Consider the following 26,439-nt stretch of genomic DNA (forward strand, 5'->3'; position numbering starts at 1 on the left):
AGAGTCTGAAAGCCGGTGGCATAAAATGTTTTAGCTGAACTGCAGATTAGGCCATGCAGGTTTTTAACCAATAAATTGTGCCTTCCTTCTCATAGAAGTTTGAGGAACCTTACATGAAGTGAAACATCAAAGGTAAAAGCCTTTCTTCATTAATCGTACTTCTTTAAAGTGAAAAGCATGGGAATTTTGGTTAAGTAGGATTGAGGTAACTGGATTAGTTAGCTGTCTTCAGCTGTAGCTGTACAAATGGGGAATTCTTGGTTTCAAAATAGAAACTTTACTGCTTATTCTGCAACTGCATCCTTCCTCTTGATATGAATCAGCCATGACTTAGTGCACTTGATTTGTCAGTCAATGACAATGATACTTCTGCCTGGGCAAAATATCAATATATGTTTCTTAAACTATCCCCTTTTCTCATAATCAGTATGCATTGTTTGGTTCAGGATCTTCCACGGCAATTCTGCTCTCAAAGCTGTCATTACATCTCTAACTGTGGGCAACAGACAAGGTCATATAATCCAGTCATATAATTGTCCTTCCTTAATTTCCTTAAGAAAATTAATATAATAAATATGATACGATAGAGTATGTGACGTTCTGCCTACAGATGTTTTTCTTATTATCCTTAGGGTTTTAATAATCTTTATTATTATTTTGCTGGTTCCTATCTGATATATAATTCTTGTTTCTCTCAAACCAGAAAAATCTGTTTCCATATTTCATAATGATTCCTAAGAGCTTCAGAGAAATTGGAAATTCCTATTACAGTTCGACCTAAATACATAGCACAGACACTTGCATGGCACAGCTGCATTCCAAGAACACTCGTGTATTTTACTCACAATGATCTCTATAAGTAGATTTCTCAGCGCATGGATTACTGGAAATGGACATGTTCTTACACTGGAAATTGAAAAACCAGTATCCTCTTTGTTCAGAAACAACCTTGAGAAACAAATCTTGGGTAAGGATCATTTAGCATTACTGAAATTGCTTCACTAAGACATGTTTTGATGATCTAAGACTAAGGTCGTCACTAAGACATTGATGATTTATGTTGACAAATAGAATTTTTGTAGCATTTTCCACTTGCACTTGGACAGTCTTACTTTGAGCACTGCACCCTGTGTACTGCAACTGTCTAGAAGTATTGGGTAAAGTAAAGATACTGTTCTTCACTTTTTGCAAAAAAGAGTGCAGGATGATGTCAGTGCTCCACTCTGCAGAAAGGTAGCTCTGTTACTTCCTCAAGTACTGATTTTCCTCCAAACCAGAACAGACTTCTCTGTTGAATGATCTTAATTGTGTAAGTAAAGGTGCTTTTTCTCACTCCCTTAAAAAGCATTTCAGACTGCTGCATGCATCCAGTTCAGTCTTTCTACTGAACTTTTTCATTTCGGCTACTAAACACACTGCCAGGTATTATGTATTTCAGGGTAGGGAATAGTAGTAAGAACAACTAAAACTCTTTAAGCAAGAAAAAGAGAAAATTACAAACTATGACTCAAGATAATATTTTCTATGGAACTTGGCAGGTGAAGGAAGTGTGTTGTCTGTGGTAAAGATGTGAAAGAAATGCTTATATTTTAATGTTTGAAGCTAGAGCAAGGTTGTTTTATTTTTTTTAACCAGTGAAAACCACAGATTTCCACCAAAAATATGCCTTGCGCAGATATATAGATGATTATAGTGTCTAAAAACTAGTATTTTCAGAGTTTGACAAAAAAATTGAATTTATTTCATGGAAATCAGTATTTAATTTAACATCTAATGCTCCCGTGACAATATTTGTGAAAACCTTTAATCCACTCTATTCAGCACAAAAAAGCCCAGGACTATCTGCACAGACTCCTGGAGAAAGGTCTTCATGCTATGCTGAAAACAACAACTTGTCTGAAGCCCAAAAATATCTCATGATATTTTTCTGCCTTAGATTGTCAGGAAACCTGCTATTATGACTGTCTCTTTGTCACATTAAGCAGTTAAATCATGGAAAGAAGAAAATTCTCTTGAAACCATGAGTTCTATTTGAAAAAAATCTAATTTACGTAAACATCAGGCAGCCATCTTAGAATAATGAAGAAACAACCTGGATGCTTAGTGCAAAGTACCATTTTCTCTGAATCCCAGACATATGGATGCATTTAAGCATCATGTGTCATATGAAACATTCTGCCTCAGCCTGAGCTCCCTCATTCTTCACCACTGCTACTTGATTCCTGCCCGTTGATGTGCTGCTCTGCCACCCACTGGCCTCTCTATTCCTGACAGTGTAGTGCAAGAAAAAAACCCCTATTTTCCTATAGATCTCAAACTGATTATTTGAAGCAGACCCATCTGAACCACCTTGACAGCAAATGAAGCATTATTTCAACGTGGGACTTGTACTTGTCCAAAATGAAGAAGTCTGTCTAAATGAAGTGTTGCTAAGGAGTGGGACATAGGCCATCTAGCACTCTAGACTACCTGGGTCACACATATCCTGGGTACCACTGAGATACTGAACTTTCCATGCACTCTGACTCTTACATAACAGTGATGAGTAATTTCCACTGGCATTAAAAGGGAAATATGAATGACCCATGCCTCGGAAGGCTAAGACCAGTAAGTAATTGTGGACTGAACACTTTAGCTATCTAAAGTGAGGCTACATATTCTAAAATCAAAAGTTAAGAGTTGTGAGGCCTTGAGCTCTACTTACCTGCATATATGAGTTAATACCAAATGTGGGAAGAGGAATTCCCACAGAATAGAAAGGTCTCTCTTGCCTTTGCAATTTCTCTGTTAATGTCTTACGGCTGTGCTTTGCATGTTAAAGACCATGTTACTTCTCCATACGAGCACTAACATTAGATAATAAAGGTTATTGCACTTCTAACTCCTCACAAGTTATTTGTATGTTTTGAAAATTAAAATGACACTCCTGAAACAGAACTATTATGCATTTAAAATGTTTTGGGAAGCTTTTACAGTTTTACAGAAAAATGTAAAATCTCTCCCCAGTATTAGAAACAATTAGCATATTGTTAACGGTTTCTATTTTGACCTGTGAAAGAACATAATACTCACTGATTTTTTATTTAATACAAGGCATAAATATGATACCCATATTTCTATGTTCACGTGAAAGCACAGCTTTTTGTAAATGACATCCAATATTCTGCTATGATTAATGAAACCCCTTTCTGTAGCACATATCCAGATAAGTCATGGATACCAAATGCTCATACTGCCCTACCACTTAAGCAATAGTGCTCATTCCTGAATTCATGTCCTAATCATTAGAAGAACAGTACTCTTAAATAGCATCAAAAGTGTTGCTCCTCTTGTCTTGTTAGATGGTGTATCCTTTGAAGCTACTTTGCCAAAGTACATGCCCCCACATCTGGCTTACACTTCTGCTTTCATTAATGAAGCATGGTAAGCATTAGGATGCAGTTACCCAGCCAACTTTACAGCATAGAGAGCAGAATAATTACAGTTTCCATAGCCACCAAATTGACCCTTATTTTAAGTGGTTTAAATTCTCCAGGACTAAAAGACAGCTCTGTGTTTTCCTCTTGAATTAATGAAGAACATGTTCCTTTTAATGATGGTCATATTAGACATTCTCTCAATCATTGTTACTTGGAAGCAATTACTTTAAATAAGTTTCCATGAAATAGAGCAAAAGAGAAGACAAAGATCAAGATGTAACACTGATACTATGAACAAACTACTGATGAACACAGAACAAAGGAGGTGGAAAAAAAAAGTAATTCTCAATTAAAACATATTAACAGTCATGAGACCCCCGAAGCAGCATCAACTACCACCAACTAAGGGATCTAGGTGAATGGAGAATCCTTGCACATAGAAGCAGAGGCCCATCCAAGTGTTAAGACCTGCAGCTGTGAACTGCTGCATCAGGAGAGGGAAGAGAAGACCTGTATACCATCCAGTGTCATTGATCAAAGCACATAGCAATTCAGAAATGGGATCACCTTAGTTTCTGAAGTATTATGCAGCATATAGGCCCTGTAGCTAAGGTCTACCAAAACATGACACATATAATAGGACACAATCGCTTTTCAACAGGCCAAAAGCAGATTTCTGCCAACACATCTGAGGCAAAGGTAAGACACTGAAATACTGAGAAGTCCAGGGATTTTACTACAACAAACCAAAACCAGGGAGAAATATATTAGACATTAAGAAAAACAGATTGGCAAAATTTGTGAAGTTTATCTTCACTGACTCCTGACCCAAGCAGCACCCTTATTAGCTCATTTGCATTCAGTGTTTATCTTACTGTTAGCTAGACTTAAAAGTTACATAAATCACCACAGAGATGAAACAAAATTTCATTGGGTGTTAATTAAGTTAACTTCATGGGGATTTTGCCTTCAGTACAGAAGCAAGAGAATCAGACTCACAGGTTTTGGTCATTACCTGTGCTGAAGTGCTTGCTCCACAGACCCACACTAAGGTACCATATGTAGTATTCTGCTGACCCCTTTGAATCAGATATTCAGAAGAATAAAATATTGTGTTATGTTTCATTATTCTATTTTAATATACTTTAATATAATTTTAGTATACTCTACTAGCTAATACTTTCAAGACAATGTTCTAGTTGTCAAAAAACTGGGAGAAGTTTAGCCACAACTGGGGATCCTTCTCCCTATTTTGCCCTGCCTGACAAAGTGTCCCCTCGGATAGGTCAAGAAGTGGCGACTGGGCTTATTGCCAGTTACCCACAATTGCTCTTCAGGTCTCAATCATGTGGGTGTAGTGAACCACCTACTGATGTTTGTTCTGTGTTGGAGGGAAGCAGGACTTTTGTTTGATCTTGACAATGGACTTACATTGTTGTTACAGGAGTTGTTCTCCTATCTCTACCTATGACTGATCACACTTGTGTAGACACTGAGATCCAGAGCATCTATGAAAGTGAAAAAACCCTAAATTTCAGTATTTCTGTTATCTCCAGACATACTTTCTCTTAGCTATCTTCAGGTCCACAATCAATTTGTCTTTTTCACTTAGATTATTCCCAGTTTGGGGAAAAAGCTGTCAGAGATATTTTTTTTAACAAGCAACATGCCTGCCCGTATCACCCTGCCAATAATTGTAAATCTGGATTGCTTTCTCTGTGTGTCAGGCAAAAGTGAAAAGAAATAAATTAGAGGTATTATAGTAGCCAAGATCACAGATTTTGAATGAAGCTGTTTGGTGCAGTATTTTAGATTCACATTTGTTAAAAATAGCTGTCAAAGTTTTATGTCAATCTGTTAGCACAATGTTCAATTTCTCTTTCTCCTCAGCAAGGTTGCCTGGAAACAGGGAAATAGTCTGAGAAATCTTCTGAAAGTGTTGTAACACTGGAGAAATCAATAGGGCCACTTTGGTTTTATTCAGAGATGTAGAACCTCTGAGATTAAAAACAAAAACCAAAAACAAACAGCCAGCTTGTAGTGATCTTAAATACACCTGGTGCAACTAGCAATTTGGAGGCAAGTCTTTGTTCACCCGGTGATCTGTCACTTTCACAATTGTAGTGTACACTGGTATCTCTCCTGGTACAATAATCACATTCAAGCCAGAGTTCATCTTGTAACATGCAAACTTAGGTCTGACTGGCTTCACAAGGAGAAATAAAAGCAAGTTATTTGTAGCCACAAACCATGAAATTGCAGCATGAGGTGCAGCGAGACCACAGACGTATCTGTACTTGGAAGATAAACAGAAGTCTTATGGCCAGAGTAAGTGATGCTGCTGAAGAGACAGACACCCAGGTTTATTGTCAGTTCATACACTGTTTCATGTCATGCACAGTTGATACGGCCAAGTAGGCAATGACAGGCAGCAACAGAGTCAGTCATATTAACTGATCAAAGGGAGAGATGATCATGTGGGGTTTTTTAGAAAGAGTTCCAAAGTGTGAGTGTTTCATTTGTCTGTGCTGAAGTCTATGCTGATGAAGCCTTCAGGGAACACTTATAAAACATAAGCATCAGTCACTGCAAAGAACTTTTTGAGAAAAACAGTTAGTTTGCAGGTCTTTTTCTAATGCCAAAGTTTTACCAAAACTTTCAATTTTTTTATTTATTGGTTTATAAAGAGGTTAAATAATCCAATATACCCTTAATTATATGAAAAAAACATAATCACACAGGTTATTCCCCTGAAGTTCTTGGGACACATGTATGGGTTTAAATGTACTGCTTCATCAGGCTCCACAAGTTTTTGCCAGCTGCATCTCGACACAGGTGACCCTGATCCACACCACTCCCACTCCCTGCAGTTGTGGTCTTCTATCTTCCACATTTGTCGCCTTCTGATGAGAAGGCGGGCGATTGACACAGCACGGCAACCCGGCCTCCCCCAGGTCACTCGGGCCACAGACGTGCACAGACACCAATGTGGTGGATGGTCAAATGGCGTTTATTATCTTATCTTATGGGGTTAAATAGTCAAGGGGGCTTCACTACGTCAGAAGGGGATGGTGGGTCTGGCTAGGGTTAGTAAGGAGTGGAAAACTACTGAGTTTAGGAGGGGCTGCATGCTTTAGGGGTAATTGATTAACTATAGCAGGAAGAAGGGGGGAAGGGTCTTGCTTTCCGTCACATCCCGAGATCTTCCGTTCGCCTGTCCCTGTCTACCACATCTCCCCCCCCCCCCCTTTTTTACTAATGAATGAGGTAGTTATAAACATAGGCACTAAGGTGAGGTATAAAGTTGTAATGTGATAAGGGAAAAGGGTTTTTTGGTAAACCTGAATAATCTTCGCAAGGGAAGTTTAGAGAACCTCTGCGATTGGCAGTGTCCTTGGTTTCTGGTTCACAGCATTTGTTGCCGGCCTATGAACAGGATGTTGGCCCGTTCTAGGTGAGCTTGAACAAATGAGACCAGCCTGTTTAGCAGGCATGGTCCGAATGTGAGGGTTAAAAGCAGTATTGCTAGCGGACCTACTAGGGTGGAAATTAGAGTGGTGAGCCATGGCGATTGATTGAACCAGGACTCGAACCAGCTCTGTTGGGTTTCCCTCTCTTTCTTTCTTTGAGCCAGTCTGTCTCGGAGTTCCGCCATGGAGTCTTTAACGACTCCTGTGTGGTCCGCATAGAAGCAGCATTCCTCCTTCAAGGCGGCACACAGACCTCCTTGCTGCATGAACAAGAGGTCCAGTCCCCGCCTGTTCTGTAAGACCACTTCCGAAAGCGAGGAAACTGATTTCTCTAGAAAGGAGATGGATTTCTCGATCCTCTGCAGGTCCTCATCGATGGTCATTTGCAGCTGAGCAAGCCCTTGGTGTCGGGTCGCGAGGGCCGAGACACCTGTGGCTGTGCCAGCTGCTCCCAGGCCGAGCAGCATTGCGATAGTCACTCCCGTTATTATTTCTCTTTTGTGGAGTCGGCCGGGCTCCTCGAAGATGTAGTAAAAAAGGGGGGAAGGGTCTAGCTTTCCGTCACATCCTGAGATCTTCCGTTCGCCTGTCCCTGTCTACCACACACATTTCTCAGCATCTTGCCTTTGTAGACACTAGACAAGCACAAAAAAATGCTGAACTATGAATACGCTGAATATTAAACCATGAATGCAACAAGCACAGGTGGATAGAAAATATTTCAGTGGGATCAGTTGCATCATTGTCCAGTCAGGACTTCAGGAAGATGCAGGCAGAGCAAAAAGAATACCAGCAGGAGAAGACAGTGCCTCCTGAAGAGCAGGGTGAACAGTTTATATTGAATAATCAATATGCTGTGCCTCACTATTCTCATTCTTCACAGTTTATCTGTCAGCAGGTTCATTGGTTTCCCTTTAATTTTCTGAGGTGAAGAAAGATCCAGCTTGATTTCTATTAATGATGTTTTTTGCCATCAGTGGGGACAAGAGGGCACTCAGGATGCAGACTCGTCAGTTATGCTGGTTGCTTTTGACCATATACACATTCCTGTTTTCTGTCTCCTTGCATGGAGAGTGATATTCTTCATAAACCGGTCCAGCCACAACTAAATTTACTCCAGAATTATAACTGACTTGATATGAAACATCCTGCAGTCACATGCTCAAATTGAATCAGTGCAGCATGCGTATTCACACTGAAAATAAAAACAAAGCCTCAGAGAAGAGTTTATACTCCACATATATGAATTTTCCTGTCCAAAATGTTACTTGCACATGGAGGACATGACAATAACATGAGTAGGTCAATTCCTGTTCTTATTTAGACCTGAGAAGTGTAATTCATTTGTATCCAAAAGTTGTTGCATTTCATATATTTAAGAGCAAAATTTGACACAAGGCAGGAGGGCCAAAAGTCAATACCAAGCAACTTTAGAGTTTTGTGGCCTTCAGCTAGAGCTATGATGACTCAAATAATGTAATATGCAATTTCAATAACCCTACAGGGATGCTGTTCATGAGTAAATGCAAATTATGGTGAACTTATGCATCCCTGGAGATTTACTCAAAGAGAACACAGAGATGATTGCCTTTGGAATGAATGAAAACTGCAGCGCTCACTGTGCTATACCCACATTAGCTTCTGTGAGCAAGACATGAAGAATGATGGCAACAGAAAGAAGAGAATTGTTCTCAGGAGGGTTCCAAAAGAGCTGCTCCACGGGTGAACGCTCGTCAGAGAAGCTGGGGTATCTCCAGGGCAACTTGTTTCTATGACACTCATGCCACAAGCTTAAGGTATTGACCCGTACAACCCTATAGATGTAGGCCTTGGATTTCAGCAGTCTTTCAATATAGTCTCTGCCTGCACATTGCTGTAGCACTGTTTTCAAGAGCAGTTAATTCATGGAGAAAACTCAGCTGCTCTAATATGGACATCAGCATAGGCACTCAGATAGATGTAGCCTCTTCTCCACTGATGCAGATGTTTGTCTGCTAAGCTGCTCAAGGATACAGGGGAAATTTTAAGCATAGGCAGAACAAGAAACAGCCATCAGGAAATTATTATCAAATAAAAACCACATAGATTAGAATGTGCAGGTTTTTCAAGAAAATTAATGGTAAATGGTATTTAATTTATAATTTACCAATGCAAGGATCACTCTGAACCTTTTTCTTAATAACTAGCATAATATAAATGCTAGTACTTCAGGAGCCTGAGAGTTGTGTGTGTGAATTGCAGTCCAATTCACCTGAGTTCCACCTCACCCCTGATCACCTACTACCTCTAATGACCACTTTCTGTAGTCTGCTTTGTTGCTTAAGGCTGGTGGGAGGGTGTGCCACAGTTTTACTCCCTGAAAGCTCCATTCCCCTCACCGAAGTGTTATTACACTTGAAAACAGAGTAGTGCTAATTAATTTGAGACAGAGACTAGTGAAGTGGCTACAAAGTAAAACAGTGTCTTTTCTGTAGTGCCTTGTCTTTGTTGTGTTCCACAAGATGGTCACCCACAAAAGCGGCCTTTCAGAGGGGCACTCCTAACTGTTCAAGCAGACAGCTTTATTCATAGGGATCTTTAATTAGAGACTGTAAGAAATGGTGGTGTGGAAAGTAGCACAGAATACACTTGGGGTTATAACACTGAAAGCAAAGGAGGAATTTGAACATTGTGGCAAGATAACAGAAGAGGGATATGGGTCAGAAATTACAGATGAGTTTTTTAGATGACTTGGTTGAGCCATTCACTGAAACTGATTTTTATACAGCCTACTTGAGATTTCTAGCCCAGGCATTGCAAGTTGCATGCTAACAGGAAATGGTTTTCTGGTTTGCCTTGCCACTTGCAGGTACTTATTATGCACAACAGGTACTTTGTGAATGGCTAAGAGTACCTAAACTTTAATAGCAATGTTAAGTTCAGTAAGTCCGTAACTCAGATGATGTCTAAGACCTTACCATGGATTTTCATGTTTGGTTGGTCACATGGCTTCCGCATACACATGATGTACAGACTAAATAGTCTGAAACTCTCTGGGGAAAAAAAAAATCTTATACAAAGACAAGGTGAGTTTCACTTATTAGCCCTCCTTCCTTAGATACCTGAGAACAACTAGCCATTGCATTTAGAGTAATTACACTTGGCCTGGTCAGTGAAAAATTGCTTGTCTACGTAGAGAAGCCCAATTTGAAAATCCATTTATTTCAGGAGTGTAGGGGAGGCCTTCTCCCTCATTGTGGTTCACATTTCTCTCCAAATCTCGACTGAACATATTGTTCTATTACAACAAATCTGCAAAACCAAAAAAATTTTCCTTTTTGAGTTGTCAATTTCATGGAAGGAGGTGGAGGGAAATAACCTCTTATGACATTTTCCTTGCAGAATTTCCTTGTACCTTCATCCTGAACAGTATTATTCTTGTTCTGATACTGAACAGGAAAGAGTGCAGAGCAGATCTAAAAAAGAACCTGAAAGCTGATTGACACGGAGAAATTCAGAAAGCTGCTACGTCCCCGTGCTCTCCTCCTGCTTTCCGTTTTATTAAGAAACTGCGAAAACTGGAAGGAACGCCAAATATGACATCAGCACAATGGAAAACGTGCTGCCCTCCTCAGGCAACCTGCCGTGAGGAGCTCACTGCTGCCTTCAGGCCAGACACTAACGCCGGACAGGCGCCACTACAAGAAATAACAGTCTTTAATTTTAACAACCAAGCCAGAACTCGGGAACAAAAAGCCAGCCACCGCAGCCCCCAACTCGGTGACGCGTCCGCTCCCCCTGTGAGGGCAGGGCGAGGCCCGCAGCGCCTTTCTCAGCTCTGCTCACAGGCTTTAAAATGGCGGCGGGCGAGCGGCGAGTAGGGAGGGAGCAGTGCTGGCACGGGCCCTCGCAGACCTTCCTGACAGGGGCTTAGACTGCGCTGCCGTGAGGAGGGAGTTGAGGGACTACTGTGTAGCTGACAAGCACCTGCCCCAGGCGAAGGGCTCTCCGGGCAGCGGACGGCGAAGGGGGAAGAGGGGGATACGCAGCCCTCCCTCCTGTCTCCTCCCTCTTCGCTCCGCGCACGCCAGAGCCAGCTGGGAAGAGTCGTTTGTGTCGGGGAAACAATTTAAACAAAGTACCGGTGGTGGGTTTTTCTAGTGGGGTTTGTTGTTGTTGTTGTTTTGGTTTTGAGTTTTTTTGCCTGTTTCCTTTGGAATTACAGACAGAAACTAATAGGCCATGTATGATCGATTGGTAGAGTGGCTTTTCCTTCCTGTCATTTTTGCCTATGATCTTGGGAGCTCAGGAGATAATCACTCCTTAAATAATACATGAGTATACCCTGCACTTGATAGACTACCAGAATTTAGGCATGCTCAAGAACAATTATTTTTGTGCTGGTTTCTCAAGGTGCTTAAGCCTGACTGACGACCAGTGACAGGAACTGAGGAAATGGCCTGAAGCTGTGTCAGGGAAGGGTTAGGCTGGGTATTAGGAAAGGATTTTTCATCCAGAGGGTGGTTGAGCACTGGAACAGGCTCCCCAGGGAAGTGGTCACAGCACCAGCCTGACAGAGTTCAAGAAGCATTTGGACAATGCTCTCAGGCACAGGGTGTGACTCTTGGGGATGGTGCTCTGTGCAGGGCCGGGAATAATTAGATGCTACTTGTAGGTCCTTTCCAAATCAGCATATTCTATTATTCTGTGAGGTCAGGTTGAGCATGGCACAGGTGGTAAGATTTGTTCACAAAAGCACAACCCTGTAACAACTGTAGCCACCCCTTCTTTTTTTTTGGTGCGAAATATACCATGGGATGCACAGAGGCAGTGTCAAGACAGCACACAGCCCTGCACTCATTTTGGATGGACTCACTACTTAAAGCTGCTGTAGCTAGAGGTGGGGAAGTAGGAAATATTTCTTATGTATCACTGAGCTCCATCAGGTGTGATTACTGACTGCCATCTGTTCAACTCTGTCTTGAGTCCAGACAGCTGGCTGTCAGGCTAAAGTGTCCAATGTGGGAGACAGTCAGTCTCAAAAGAAAATTTCGTAGTTCTTTATGATCACAGAAACACAGAATAAAGTGGAAGGGACCCACAAGGATCATTGAATACAACTGGCCCTACACAGGACCAGCACCAGGACCAGCACCAGGAGTCACACCGTTTGCCTGAGAACACTTGAGTGCTGCAACCCCTGGGAATCCCGTTCCAGTGCCCGACCACCATCTGGGTGCAGAACCTTTCTCTGATGTCCAGCCTAAACTTCCCCTGATACAACTTTAGGCCACTTCCTCAAGTCCTGTCACTGATCACTGCAGAGAAGAGATCAGTGCCTGTCCCTCCTCTTTCCCCTCACAAGGAAGTTGTAACTGCAGTGAGGTCTGTCCTCAGTCTCCTCCAGGCTGAACAGACCAAGTGATCGCACCTGCTCCTTGTACAGCTTCCCCTTGAGGCCCTTTTACCTAAAATTAATAATTGCCTTTAATGTCTTTCTCATGTTGTGGCACGCAAAACTACCCCCAGCAATCAAGGTGATGCCACCCCAGAGCAGAACAATCCCCTCCTTTGCCCGGCTGGTGATGCTGTACCTGATGCACACCAGGACAGGGTTGGCCCTCCTGGCTGCCAGGGCACTGCTGACCCATGTTCAACCTGCCAGGACCCCCAGGTGCCTTTCCATGGCACTGCTTACAGCATCTCATTTCCCAGTCTGTCCATACATCCAGGGTTGCCCCATCCCAGATGCTGAATCTGGCACTTTCCCCTGTTGAACTTCATATGGTTGGTTCTCTTAATTTGTTGAGGTCTCTGTGCAGGACCTCCCTGCCCTCAAGGGAGTCAATATCTCCTCCCAGTTTTACTATCTTAGTATCCCTTTTGTATCATTTTAGAACTCGGTATGCCTTCCAGTCCTTTGTCCAAGATGCCGGCTCTAAGATGGAACTCTATGGTCCGCTACAGTTTCTTCCCCCAGTCTCAGCCCTGATTTCTTCCCAGACCAGGAAACAAAGCTCCTTTTAGCCCACTATTTTGCAGACCCGGGAAATTCAGTTGAAGATGGGCTTAAGTATTTGAATTTGCTGATTTCTTACTGTACTTTGATCTGCCTTTCATGGATTCTGCTGCAGCTACCACTAATGAGAAGCTTCAGGTGTAAATCTAGGTTGATATTCAGAGTAAAGGTCTCATTTTGGTACAGTGTAAGGCGTCTGTTATGAATTCAGCACATGCAACCTCTCTCACTGATACTGAAAGAAATTATGGGAAATAAGTAGAAGGCATGCCATATACATGACCTGAGGAAGCCAGTTTATACTCTCGATTACACTGCCGTAAAAATAAGGTAGTTCATTAAATTCAGCTTGAACAGTCATGCCACTGCAACAGTCATATATTTATATATATATATATATATATATATATATATATATATATAAATGTACGTGCATTTTTCTTTAGCGTGATTGATCTAAGGCTTGGAAAGGCAACTTGTGAGTTTACAGAACATTCACCGTTAATCCACAGAGTGGTGCTGTTGGCATATTCTGGAGGCACTGCAGCAGACTACAGATGTTTCTCTAGACTGCTTAATTTAGCTAAACTTTTGTCCAGGTGGCATTGTAACTAATGACAGAATTTAAACAAAATCCAGGCATTCAGCCTTTCTGAAAAATAAGGGTCTATTCTAATTGCAATTCCATGTATCCAGATTAGTTTTTGTGTTTTCAGGCAGGTTCATATCATGCTATTGTTGTTTATAAGTGAAAGCTAGTGTTCTTTGTCCCAGTGCAAGATTGGATTGTCTGTTGTTGTCACATCTTTTGTCTTCAGTGTATGAAGAAGTGTGACCTTAGGGTTTTAGCTTGTAGACTCTGCTGTCTGGAAAGGCTTCCGTCAGAGTGAGACTCTGCATACCTGGGGAGCCAAGTGGAGGAACCAGGGTAACACCTCTTGCTCACCAACTGATGTGTGATAGTTACTGGTGTTCTCTACTTCATGACTGTGAAGAAACACAGTCCTGGGTCAAATTTCTCTATATTATGCCACCACATGCTTTTGTCTAAATTCTGCCATGCCAGTTTACCTCTCTGAGAAGAAAAGAATATTTCAGTTCTGATGCCCATAAACTCTTGGCCTTTCTGAGGCAATTACCAGTAAATCCTGTTTATACCATTCTATACCACTGTAATAAATAAATTACTCTTGCTCCTTTAAAATTTACTGCTGTATTTGTTATTGTGGAGAATTAGGCTACCTTTACCTGAATGATTTACCAGCTGCAAATTCACAAGACTCAAAGTTTTTTATATCTTGTCTGTTAATCAGCCCTCACAGGCCTTTTTGCCCTTTCCTACATTCTCTTTTCTGTCTGCTTTGACTCCTTGACTGTTAATTTCATAAGGAGGAAAGTAACTGCTGTTTCACAAAACAGTATGTCTTGATTTTTCTTGGGTGTCACTGCACAGTCTGGCTTGAATCTCCCCTAATTACACAATCATAGCGTAAATCCAGATTTTTTCTAGTCCAGACTAAATTAGTCCAGACTAATTATTAAGTGGCATTTCAGACAGTTTGGGTTTGAGATCTCAGTTGATGTGGCCAGTTCTATGAGAATCACTCTGACCTGGTTTTTAATCAATGCTCTCCCAACTGGCTTAAAATATTTACAAAATATTTGTGTGAACGTATTCTGAGGGACACTTGATATATTTTATCAAAAACTTAATTGCTATTCTAGAATGGGTAAAAGATTTCTAATGGCTTAAAAATCTATGCAAGTTGAAACAAGAAGACTAGACCTCCTAAGGACAGAGTTAGCCCTTGTTTGAGAAATTTGGAGCAAAGTCTGTACAGACAGTCTATATTTCTTTACAGGGAAAATGCTTTTTTTATGTCTGTGTGAAAGACTAAGACTAAGACTAAGAATATTAAGGCTGCACAGAGAATATTGCAAAACATTGATGAAAACAGAACACATTGTCAGTGGAACACTTGTTTAATGTGGACCATGAGTCTGGTGATTTCTTATTTCTGCATCAGCATATAAAAGGTCTAATTTCATAAAAGCTGTCATTTTTTCTTTGTTTAAACTTATTTTGAGATATACTTCAGTATCTAACTCTTCACTGTTTTGCTTATATATTGTAAATTCTGTATCACAAATTTCATTAAAATACACAAACTCTGACAGTGGCAAGTTGTGAAAAACCTTTATTTGAAACAGTAGTTTCTTCAGCTATGTCATACTTCCAATATGACTGTCACTGTTCTCTGAGATGCTGTTTTCAGTTGCCGGAAAGTTCACATCTTGAGGAGGAGAAATATTTTGTGTTATGTATCTAGTTGGGGCTGATATGTATCTAAAGTTTAAGCTCACATCGGTCTGCCTTTTCTGGGAATATGTACAGGAGAATAAACATTCTTTGTTGTTATTGAGAAGACCTGCATGCTTTCTAGACAAGTTCTTGATGTGGCAGGTAAGATTGTTCTTTTACCAGATGGTGCTTTCTCTAGCCTTGGTCTGGTCCGGTTGTACCTTTGAAAAAACTTGATTCATGCTTGCTCAATAAAATCTTTTTTGAACCCCTGAGCTAAATTTTGCCTAGAGATCTCAGCTTGCACTGGGGGTTATGTATCTTCTGTCACACTTTTCCAGCTGCCCATACTGTATACCAGTATGAGGCCCACAGAAACAACAAGAGTATACTTACTTGTAAGATGAGCATTTTCAGTACTTGCCCTCACTGGGTTTGTAAAGGGCCTGTTCCAGATTAGACGCTAGAACAGATAGTCAGGATAGCTCTCATCACTATCAGGGCAAAGCAGCATAAGGATCTTGTTGAAGAGCCATTCCCTCAGGTAGAAAATGCTTTCTGCCAGAATTTGAGAGTTGAATGTGGAATTTCCAATCTATACTTTCCTTCATGGCCAGACAACTACTTTGAAATAGACTGGCAAAATGTGTTTCATATTTTCCTTTATGGACTTATCTAGTTAAAGGTCCACAACTTACATGCATAAGCAAGGGCTCTTTTAGCCCCAAATGAGAATCCATATGGTCTGGAATTTATATTTTTGCAGCAAAAGAGCAAAGTTAATAACATCACAAGAAATTTAATGCTCCAAAGTTAAGCACTCTGCTCACTCAGATTTGTGATCTGCAGTCATTCCTCTTCTTGCTTTATTTACTATGACTCTTCCAGATCCTACAACAAATAATTCAGGGATTCTGCAGACAGTAGGCTTATTTACTGGATAGCTTTCCTGCATTCCCAAACCATCTGTTCTCTACCCTGAATTTTGCAGAGGCTGTTTGGAAAAACAGACCATACTCAAATGCTTAAAAACAGCAGAGTAGTATCTGCATAAAAGGGCAGAGTTTCAGCAACCTTAGTATTCTTAGCTTCTTTCTGATTTTACATTGCAGAGTGTTTGATTTTCCTTAGTTTAATTTAACTTCATGGATGGAGAAGAGGTTGTAAGATTAACTGAAGAAAACCAAAATATTGATGCAGGAATAATCTTACATTGTTTGAAGTGGAAATAAACCAGATATCAGAGCTGCGGGAATGGTGTGATGGTGTAAACAGATTTCTGCCTTTAAATGTTTATTAAATTTCCTTTAAGTTCCATTTTGTCTCCTTTCCCCACTGGTTATAATTAACAAAGAACTGGTGAGCTGCAATTTTGTAGAAAGGCATGGGCTTAATTTTTTTAAGTACTTAGTTTAGAAAATGACCAGTGTAAGAAAGTATGCATCTGTTTCATTCAAGTAACAAGAAGGCATTGGGCACTGGCCAGTTCCTGGAAGTCTGAGGCTGTGATCTTTGTCAACACAGTTCCCCTGACTCCCCCAAATAAGCCCAAACACTCTCCTACTGTTTTTACTTCCTTTTCTCTCAAAATGGAATTTGACATGGCTGTGTTTCTGATCCTGTGGTGCTCTGACACATACTAGTGCAAAGCACAAGGACTGCAGGTGGGGAGTGTTGTGCATAGGCATGCAGAGTTAAACAGTGACAGCAATTCTCTGCTAGGAGTTGTTACACATCCTAATTTTGTGGTCAACTCTTGAATTGTGCATCTATGACTGTGCTTCATGTACTCTTTTAACAAAAAAGTAAAGAAAGGGAACTCTTTCTGGCATTTAAAATATTCTCCTTCCCTACTCTTAAACACTAGCCAGAATCAATGAGAGTGTCTTTGGAAACATTTAATCTATTCAGCAGTTAGGCTTTATTATTAGTGAATGGCTAAATTCACACGCCCAGCAATGTTCTTTGTAATACTAATAGCCTGAATTAGAGAGAGTCTGAAGTTTTGCAGAGTGAAACTCCTGGATTAGGGTCTGCCTCCTAAAGATAAGGGCTCTATGGCCTACTCTTCCTTCTATGTCTTTTCTGTCTCTCTGGTTCTTCTGAGGCTTCATTAACACAACAATATTAGCCAGGTGGCATTTGTCTGAAAACAGAATCCTTTTGGGAAAATGTGTGTTTTTGCATAGGATGAGACAGAGTAGGGAAATAGCTGGAGATTAATCTGTTTTCCTTTATACTTTGTCCCAATTTTTTTTTTGTTTGTTTTTGTGTTTGTTTTTGTTTTAAATGACTTTGTGTTAAGTATTAACACTTGCTTTGGAAATCTCGTAACCTTCTGTGAAGATAAAGGGCAATACTCCATACATTCTGCTTTGATGTTTTCAAAAGGACGTGGCTAGTTATGTGTCAGGATAGATCCACCTCACAGTACCCATGTGGTAATCTAGACCTTCTCTATTCTGGATCTGTGTGACACTATTGTAAAAGCAGGCAGTGTCACTGTCATGCACCCTTTTTCAGGTCTCTTCTGGGATAGGGCAAGCAGCCTTGGAGATGCACTGGGGAAACACTGATGTAGTGTTATAATGGATTACACTTTGTAGAAGCCAGAGACCTTTTATTTTAGTGAAGATGGAAATGTCTCTGAAAATGCCTAGAGGGGAATTGAGACAGTATTTATTTTCTGAAGAATGGATGAAAGCATGGAGTTGTCTTTAGAGGCTGATAGGCTTTCTGAAAAGGATGAGTAATTCAGGACTGTGTTTGTCTTGGTTGTCTGGGGTAGGGATAGAGCTTGTGCCCAAAAGGGAAAAGGAAGGAGTATTGAAAAGGAGATCAGCTGAAGGATGTGGTATGGCAAGAGGGAAAAGGACATGTAGAGGAGATGCAATCAAGAACAGATTTTTTGTGTGTGACAAATTAATACACTCTTACACTCCCTGGAATCCCACCTTCTCCAGTTGCCAGGACTTGTGTGTGGGCTCTTTCAATGCCATACTTCATTAATGACCCTTAAGGGGCTAACATAAACACCTGTTTGTGGTTATTTCCTGTCACTGTTTACTCTGCCAGATGGTATAAATACAATATGCCCAGTGTGTTAGGCATTTGGCAGTAATGCACCCTTTGCCAGCTAAATGCCATTCATGATAAATTTGGCAGCTATTTCATAGTCTGAATAATCTGTCCTTAGTCAAAACCAAAAACTTAGATTCTCAAAAAAAAAAAAAAAAAAGGGAAATAAATAGCCCACTTGTTTATCTTTCATCTTATAGTTTGTTTTCTTGTACCAAAAGGGTCGAACTGAGAAGAATCCTAAAATCTAATTGAGTGCTAAGATTGAGATGGATCCTCAAGTGCAGTGGGATAGGGTGTACTCATGTGATCCTGAAACTGTTATTTCATGACCAGAGGATGTGTGACTTTTTTCCTGTGACTGAAAGCTACCAATATTGGAAGATACTGCTGCAGAGAAGAATGTAGTTTCCGGGTCTTGAATTAAGTTTTGTTGTTGCCCGAAAAATATTTAAAGAAGTAACTGGAGGACTGATTAACAGGGTTTCTGGAGTGCTCTGAGAAGTCATCCAGTACCAGCCAAAATGTTTTGTGTGTGATGCATGACTTCCATTTTCAACTCTCCCTGAGAGTTGAACATGTCTTTCTAGGACTGTGATGTACCATGCCCATTTGGAGTTCTAAGGAAAAGTTTTATATTGATAAAAATAAGAAAAACATTGTAATTACTTGGCTTTGTTAGAGATAAAAATGCTAAGGACGTAGGCATTTGCTGTTATCTAGCCCAATGGGCAAAAGTCTAAAAGGTGAGTAAATTAATACCTATGCTAACCAATTGATCATCTGTTTGTTAAAATAATTAGTATATAAAATGCTACATTCTGCATAGGAAAGGTCAAATGGGAGGCTTATGCCAAGAGTGGGCATATAGATGCATTTTTCCAGATGATATTATTTTGAGGCTGAATCCCTGACAGCTGTGCCTTGATGACAGACATGATGGTAAAGCATTTATCTCTGGATTCTGCACAGGCAAATATCCAAACCCAATTATTTTACTAAATCAAGCAGAGCAAAGACCTTGTAGAGTTCTGAATGTAGTAATTTAATCTTGAGATCCTTACCATGGTGCATGTCTGTCTTTTGTGTGTGTGTGTATAAATGCTAAAGTCAATTAAGAATGCAAGCCACTTTCAGGACCATTTAAGATACAGATTTTGAGTACTGTTTCTTCACTCATGAGATCTTATACATCTGAGTATATACATCTGAGTGAATATGAGATTATTCCTTCATCAGCTCTTCCCTTTATGATGAATAATTTGTCAATGATCTAGTTGAACTCAGAGACTTGGTTCTTGTAAGTAGAAAGTCTCTGAGAGAGAAGATCAAGAACAGGGCAAAAGCTGCAGCTGAAGAAAAGCCACTGAATAGTCGGCAACCAGTTCCACATTCAGTGCAAATCAATGAGAAGTCATCTTCCACCAGACTGTCAGAGAAGAGAAGGGTTTTTAATATATCACAAACAGGTGGTCCTTTTTACATTTCAGTATGGCCCCTGCATCATCTCCATCCTGCAGGGGAGGGCAGCTCGTGGAAAAAGGGTACCCAGTTAAGTAACCATTGCCCTTGTCCTCATTATGTTTTATTCTTATCTCTTTGAAGTAGTCTTTAGGCATCTGTAGATCTAGAATATGGCTGCAGTATGCCAAATGTACTTATGGCAGAAGATTTTTCTGTAGGTTTTACCTATCTTGATGTCCAAAATGTTTATTTATTTGCTAGAAGAGCAACTTTCTTTTTCATTATGTGTGAGGCCAGACTCATGCATGCCACATTCTAGTGGCCATATGCAAACTGGTCTTTTAGGTAGACAATTAAATAACTGCTTAAGCAGATGAAAGGTGCTAGAAATACAGACAGAAAGACTCAGGATGTCTGGCTTCAGTGGTAATGATTACAATAGTAATGATTATAATAAACCTGAGGCTTCTTTTGCTCCCTTCTGTTGGATGACCCTTCATTGAAGTGGGTATGATAAAAGAGATCATTTCTAAATTCAGATTATCTTTGCCTGTTTTACAGTGAGGCTTCTACAATCACCACTGAATACCATTGCCCAACTGAATGAGCATACAGGATACGCTTCAGATTCTGGAAATATCAAGCAGCTGACTCAGGAGCTGACTTTTCTTTCCAGACAGCCAACAATCACTGATTTATTTTGGAAGTGACCTCCTGCTTACCTCTAACTCCATACTGATTACTGAGGTTTGTTTTCTTAAGAGGTTTGTGTATCTACTTGTACAGTAAAGAGTGAGATGTGTGTTTTGAGACCCAGGCTTGGATTCAAAGGGGTTGGTGTGGCTCCTTCTGTGTATGAAGAAGAAGCTAAGGATTTAATTTTTTTTTTTAATGGAGGGGTCTGTGTAGTACAAAGCAAGCCTCTTTCACTACAAATGTTTGACAACAACTCTTAGAACATATTTAAAGCTTTGAAAGCTTTTGGCATTGGACTAAAAAATTAGAATCTCCAGCAATGGTTGGGTCACAGATTTTCTCAACAACTCAGGAATAGTTTCCCCAGTACTGGCATCAAGCAGACTGCCGGAGAGCCAGTTGTGTTCTTTCTGCCTGTTTTATCAATATCACTCATGAAAAACTAAGGCATTTGAAATTACATGACAATTAAAGTGCTGATAAATATTGAGATAGAATGGACTTTACGTGGCTTCTCTCACAAATGTGATGACATGGCCGTGCTGACAGTATTAAGCATGTTTGTGCTTGTGTATGTATATTCACAAAACAACAGGGCTAAGATGTTATTTACAAAGTTCAGGCAGAAGTGTATTTGTGAGAGTTATTTCTCTCTTTTTAACTTGGATTAGTATTTGAAAGTGTCCACATGAATAATTTTTACAGGTCTGCTTGATCCATCTGTTCTCTATCTCAAACAAATCTCTTATCTGACTCTGAAAAAAGTAAATCACATGTCATAGAAGCAAAGAACCTGAGCAGGAAAAAGTGGTGCCATGTCTACTATCCATTCTCCTGAAGAATATCTATAGAGAGCTATGGAAATTCTATGGGGTTCCAAACATTTCCCTACAAGTTGAATAACAAATAATAAATGAGACATCCCTGTATCATCTGAGATCTCTCTGTGTCTCTTGACCATGCCATTGCCCACGTGTGCTCGGGGCAGTCTGTGTAATAGTCACAAGTATTAGGAAGAGAGCTGAGAGCACCATTTTTAGTTTTGGGCAGATGGAGCATCCTAAAATATGGTTTACTTCAGTCCAGATACCATTTAGGCTGGACTTTAGCTTGTCAGCTCAGTGCAGGGGACATTTTTCAGTATGAAACTAGGATTTTCTAGTCAGAGCCCATTTGCACAAGTTTGAATCCTTTTTATTTTTAATCACTGCTGCTCTCTGTTTTCTTGCTCCCATGTAACACATATTTTTTATCAGCAGAAAATGGGAACACCTCATTGATCACATTGTTATTTCTATTTTCACATATATAATTGTGATATAATTTTTATCACATTGTATTTTCATTTTAATCATGTCTTCATACAGTGATTGAGATGAATAATATGTTTAACATGATTTTGTACCACAGATTGTCATCAAAACAGATTTCCTTCTGGAGAATCTTTGGCTTGGCTATAACACTATAGCCAAATATAGCAAATATATTTTCTCAAATATAACACTATATATTTGAGAAAAATATTTTTTTCTCAAAAATATTAAGAAGATTCATTAAAGATGAGGCAAAAAGAGAGTGAGAAGATCTTGAATTTTCAGTGCAGGGAAATGACTGAAATGTCTAAAGCAGGTGTATCATACTATTGATAAAGTTGGACAAGGGTTGCCATTCCAACTGATTGCAAATGAACTTGTATTACTGTTCCTGAGCCACAGACTACCTTTACAGCATATATGCACTTTTACATCCACATACAACTTCTGTTACCAAATTGCCCTCCCCAAAGAGCAGTGTAGAATTACTCCTAGTTGTAGCTATGCTAATGAAATTTAGCTCAGGCATTAGCTACTGGGGTGTTGTTTGTGGTCAGAGGGTTTTATAGCCTTTATTGACATGGATTTGGCCCACTCCAGCAAGGGTTCTCCTCAAGGTGTTCCTTACACAACCTGGCAGGACAAAAGGCCCAGGGATAATTCTGAACAGACTGTTCATATGTGCCTCACTGCCACAGAAGTGGGCTGTTCCATTCTCATTCCATGCCTGGGAATGCCAGTGTGTATATGTGTAATTTAGTCAAGACTGATACATCCCCAGTCAGGCTCAATGCAACCAACTTCCCCAATGTACTTGCAGTGCTGCTGGCCATGGTGTTTGAAATTTGAGGATCTTTTCTCTGCATCATGTCTCTCCTGTATATGAAGAGGTAACATCCTTGTGACTGCTGTTATTTGCAATCATCATAACTTTATGTGCCATGACAGGTCGCCTTTTTCCTTGTTCAAATGCACAAATGAAGACTTCAATGGAAGCCAAGAGTTGTTTTTGCCATTGTCCTATTGCTTGGCTGTTCACAGAGCACTTCCAAGCATAAACGGCATATTCTGGTGTAAGCTCCAAACGGTACTCGTGTATTTGGACTTAACCCAACCTGCCTATTTTGGCATGTGATGCAGAAACAAGAAAGAACAATTATTATTATTAAACAGAATACCAGCTATTGTCAGTGTGTAGGGTCAGTTGAATATCCAACACTGATCAAATTTCTGGAGGGCTGAACAGCCAATATGTCAACTTTTACGTAAATTCCTACCAGAGGACTCTCAACCTGGTCAAAAAAACAGGCTATATATTTTGCTCCTCAAATATGGCCTTTATACATATGTTTCTGAACATCTGGCTTTAATGAACATGGTTTGTTTAAAATAATATCCTCTGGTTCCCTGAGATGCTTCCTAGCACTCTGGGGGTAACACTCCTTTTTCTACTTTCTCCCTGGAATTTTTTATGGGATTGTAGCCTACAGAAGAAGGTCTGTAATAAGGCTGCTTGTGCCAGTGAATTGATTAATAAAAGACTGTCAGATTCCTTACAAAGACCTGTTCCCCATAGTAGCACAATTATATTCATAGGCATGATGTTATACTCAGAGTCTTTATGGTAGAGGCAGCTGCCTTCTTTTATCCATCCTTTTCTTCCCTGAAGTTTTCAAGTCTTCAGGTTTCTCTACTTCACCTCTTGTTAGTGAGAGTGATGACTTTCAAGTTCTTGTCCTTCTTGCTGAAATCTTCACAGGCATTACATATTGCCTGCATGTCCTTCTCATCCATGAGGATTTCATGTAAAAGAGAAACAGGCTTTTTTCACAAAGGTATTTCCTGTGTTCCAAAAAAACAAATAATGAGAGTCTTTAAAATCAATTAGTAGTCACTGAAATTAATTTCTTGCCCAGCGGAAAACACCAATCAGCTAAACAATTTTTTTTTCTGTGTGTAGAAATCAAGGTAACACAGTCTAATTTGCAGGGTTGTTAGTGACATATAACTATGATGTGTCTTTATACCCTGTGGGTATTTTTTTGTTATTTTCTGAATAAATTTCTTTAGCTGGAAATTTGTTTGTCTCTTTCTTGCCTTGAAAATAATCTAAGAGATATGGAAACTGTGGTATGAATTATTCTTCAGTTTTACACAACAGAATTGAATAATTTTGCTATGGCTTCCGTCTTTGTTCTGCCTTCTTTTCTGTTAAAAATCAATGTTGAACAGCTGTTTGACTTGCACGAGTGGTGCTTCTACTTTAGTTCAAGACACTGAAGCTGTGTTTAGTTATTCCTAGGGAAGGATGGCAATGAAGAGACCTGTAGCATTTTTTGATGTAAGACTCCTGATACAAATTGTAAATTTACTATAGTGGGGAGGATTTTGTTATGTTTGGTTCCATGACATGTTTCGGGCTTGTTCAGCATTCTGAGCTCATTACTTTTTTTTTTTTTAAATATTAGGGCTGATACATTTTTGAGGTACTTCTTCATATAGGGCCGTGGGTATTTTGTCTGTTCTGAAATTTCTTATTCTAGACCACTGTTCTTATTTCCATCTTCACTGATTAGCTGGCTCAGATACCACTGTGACAACTGTTTATCCTCTCTCTTATTAGGTTTCTCTGTATTTCTTCAAAGTTCCAGCATCCCATTTGGTATACTTTAATATTTCTCTGCTTTATTCTCTCTGTGTGCTGCTTTACAGCAGGGAGAATAAATTTTTAAATTGATTTTATTTAGTTGTGAAAACTAGAAATATTAGCGCTATCAACCATCTTTTGCACATTTTGCAGTTAGTGGCTCTGAAGGTTCTTGTGGAATTAATAGATGCCCTGCAAAACCAGCCATTTCAAGCATGCTCATTTTCTCTTTCACTGGTTATTTATATTCTTCAGTTTACTTGCCTTGTATTTCACTTCATTTTTAGCCTGTAGACAACATTGGCAAGGGGAATGGTTATTCTACAATCATCATTCCCTGACAATAAAAAGTCAATCTGGGCATTTGGAAATGACACAGTTAATTTCTTGACCCTCACAGCAAATCTGCCAGGGACTATGGTTATGCAGACATGTCAACTTCTATACTGTAAGGCCACATCTTGATGTGGACTCAGTATCTACAGTACACAAGATGACTGTCACTGTGCTGTGACTGTCAGTGTGTGCTCTGTGGTCACTTCCCAAGCTTCAGAGAGAAGACTTCCTCCTGCTTTGTCCCTTTTTACCCAGTACAGGTGGTACATCATTAGAGCTTCTCCCTGTTCTCATCCCCCAGAAACTGTCCACATGGCAATGAAATACTGCATTCTGGAGAACAAAGAGAAATCAGCTGAGGAAAAATTCTTCCTCTTCCTGCACATGGGGCCTTAAAAGCACCTAGCACTGAGGCATCAGTCTTCAGTCATTTTGCTGCAGGCTGTTCAATACTTTATTGCTGGACACCAAAGGACTCCACTCCTGACATGACAACACTATTTGTGCAGAGGCTCAGCAGCCTTGAGCTTTTCAGCAAGGCCACTGGAGAGTCCTTGACAAGGGAACTTTGCTGAGTACGTGGGCAGCTTCTAGGGTGGCAAGAATGACAGGAAGCTCTACCCCAGAAGATGGAAAATTCCATCTGCTTATCTCTCTCTATTCCCTGAAGTATCATGCCTGACAGTTGCTTCTCTCATACATTATTTGCAGATTACACCAATGCTTTCTGGAAGTCTAGAGTCAGCAGACTTGGTTTTCATGTGATGTTTACATACTCTTCTTATCACCTCAGGTATTACTTTACTTCCTTATCTTGAATGTGCTTGGTACATGAAGTTTTCTGACCTCTGTTCTTCCTCTCTCATCCTGCCTTCTTTTCTTGACAGCTGTAATTTCTACATTTTCTTTCCATAATAAACTTCTGTATTTTAATTTCTTCTTTTTTCAGTCCTATTGTAGTTTGTACAGGTTTCTACTTGCCTGGAAAGTCCTTCCTAAAATTTCAGTTGTCCCTACAGGAAGTGTGAGTCTTGGCCTATATATCTATCCCTAATGTATAGTATATACTACTGACATTTACATTCGACCTAATGATTTGTAGGATCACGTGACAGAGAAGTTGTGGGGGAAGGGTGGGTGTCATACTCCCCTTTATTTTTTCTGATAACTTCTGGTTTTTTGCTATGTATTTCTAGTTGTCTGGTTTTAAATATCTCTTTCGTGTGCTCAATGTGTAACCCAATTTAATAACTTTTCACTGTTTGAAAAAGATTTGTTTCTTTTTTCATTATAAGAAACTCACCTTTTCCTTTCACACTCTTTTTTTTTTAAATCTATTTTTGCATTATCCAAAACCACCTTTTTACTGTCATATATTGAAATATTAGTGTCAATCAACAAGCTCTGCAGATAGGACCATATGTTTTCAGTGTCTGAAAATTAGGGGCCTGGGCCTATATGCACTTTGTGTCAAATTCCCTAAGTTTATTTGGATTTTTATGTCTTTTTAGTGTTGGATGTTACATATAGTACATGGCCAGAAGAGACTATTCTGATCCTTTCCAAAATCCCCACATTTAGTATATCCAATACATCCATACTTGTTGACCAGTGTTGAATTGGAAAGCCATTCACTTGAATAGCAGCAGGAGCTCAAATAGTTTCCTGCATCTGCTTCCACAGTAAACTCTGTGGAACTCTGTGAACTCTGCCTCA

At 39.9% G+C, this 26,439-nt stretch overlaps 2 long non-coding RNA genes across 2 annotated transcripts; one reads left to right on the forward strand and one right to left on the reverse strand.

Annotated features, from left to right (window-relative positions):
* Positions 1 to 10,069: 10,069 nt before the first annotated feature.
* LOC128781924 (uncharacterized) lies at positions 10,070 to 10,398 on the reverse strand. The gene is made up of 2 exons (XR_008428564.1): positions 10,284 to 10,398; positions 10,070 to 10,180 (listed from the first exon to the last, which is right to left on the reverse strand). It is a non-coding gene; the product is annotated as an uncharacterized LOC128781924 (long non-coding RNA).
* An 11-nt stretch (positions 10,399 to 10,409) lies between these two features.
* Positions 10,410 to 25,516, forward strand: LOC128781923 (uncharacterized). The gene is made up of 3 exons (XR_008428563.1): positions 10,410 to 11,015; positions 20,293 to 20,478; positions 25,435 to 25,516. It is a non-coding gene; the product is annotated as an uncharacterized LOC128781923 (long non-coding RNA).
* The last annotated feature ends 923 nt before the right edge of the window (positions 25,517 to 26,439 follow it).

This window comes from Vidua chalybeata, chromosome Z (assembly GCF_026979565.1).
Source record: "Vidua chalybeata isolate OUT-0048 chromosome Z, bVidCha1 merged haplotype, whole genome shotgun sequence".
In the NCBI taxonomy this organism is placed as follows: domain Eukaryota; kingdom Metazoa; phylum Chordata; class Aves; order Passeriformes; family Viduidae; genus Vidua; species Vidua chalybeata.